This window comes from Phodopus roborovskii, unplaced genomic scaffold, assembly GCF_943737965.1.
Source record: "Phodopus roborovskii unplaced genomic scaffold, PHOROB, whole genome shotgun sequence".
In the NCBI taxonomy this organism is placed as follows: Eukaryota; Metazoa; Chordata; class Mammalia; order Rodentia; family Cricetidae; genus Phodopus; species Phodopus roborovskii.
This window is the reverse complement of record NW_026126584.1, coordinates 13258-14730: the sequence shown is the minus strand read 5'-3', so window position 1 is coordinate 14730 and position 1473 is coordinate 13258.

Genomic DNA, 1473 nt, shown 5'->3' with positions numbered 1-1473 from the left:
TATATATATATATATATATATATATATATATATATAGTATAAAATGCACAAGGTTTGTCTGCTATCTAATATAGAAAATTGCTTGATACCATTATTAAATGCAACAACATATTTCTTAATTTCTTTCTCTTCAATTATTTTCAGTGTTTAACATGCTTTTATTTTTCAGGGTTCAACTCACTAGTAGGACATGAGTGTTCCATAGAGAAGGATGCAGGAAACCTTCTATTACATAGTCTGTTATATCTACAGTAATCTATATTTAACGTTTCCAGTGTTATGCATTATATGTACATGCATGTTTTAAATTGGAAACGGTTCAAGCAAAATTTTTATGTTTAAAATACTTTCCTTTTCATGTTTGTAATTTATTACTTACTATACTATGAGAATTAGGTGTGAAATTTATATTATAATGAATGATATACAAGCTTTATTTTATGCATCTTTAAAAAAATCACTTATTAATTTAAATAGATGAACACAGTGTTCATTGTATAAACACATTGTACCATGATGATCTATAGCTAATGGGCATGAGCATTATTTTTTTTTCTTGGTGAAAATCAATCTATAGGAATACAAAGCCCTTTCATTAAATACCCTTGGCACTTTGTGTGGTAGATTGTTAAATTGCTCCCTTTGATCTATAGTTTTAGTCTTTCTTTTTTTATTAGTTCTTTGAATGTGTTTTTTGCAAGATAACCCTTTCTTAATGCCTTGGGAACTGCACATTCATTCACCCAAATCAACTCACTCCCAGTCCCTTCATATCCACCCTACAGTCCTGCAGCATACCCTCCCAATAATTTACAATATAACAGAACAAACACCTTGTATCACTTCTTCCTTAAATTACAATATAAAACAAAACTATTTTTAATATGTTACCTATAACCAAACAATGCTATAACATTAAAATGGCTCATTTATTATATATTTATTTTACTCAGACTTTCATCTATTCCCTGTGTAGGGGTAAATGTCTGTATGCTATACAGGATATATATTCTATACTGGTCAATGATTCTCAGTTTGTTTGTTTGTTTTTTCTTAGAATATTTTGCATCTTCTTATCTGTATCTCACAGGTAATTAATTACGAAGACCATTATCTTCTTTGTTTTGGTAATCCCTCAGTTCTACATGATTGTCCCTATTACCACCATTAATGGCTGTTAAACATTAGTCTACACACATCCTTGTATGCTTTTGCCCTTTCTGTGGTCTGAGGCCTCCTGGGAACCATTCCTTCTTTGGGAAGCTCACACTTCTACACTTTCCAGTAAACATCCATGGTTAAATTCCTGATTTGCACATTAAGACCATGTGTGTTTTCACTGTATACATATAAAAGAACCTCCACTCTGCATTTCATCCCATGCAAAGGAGTGCCTTGCTACCTTAACAAGTGGTCTCAAAGTATTCCATGTGTTTGCCTTGATTTCCAAGAATTCTGTTAATGTGGAAAACA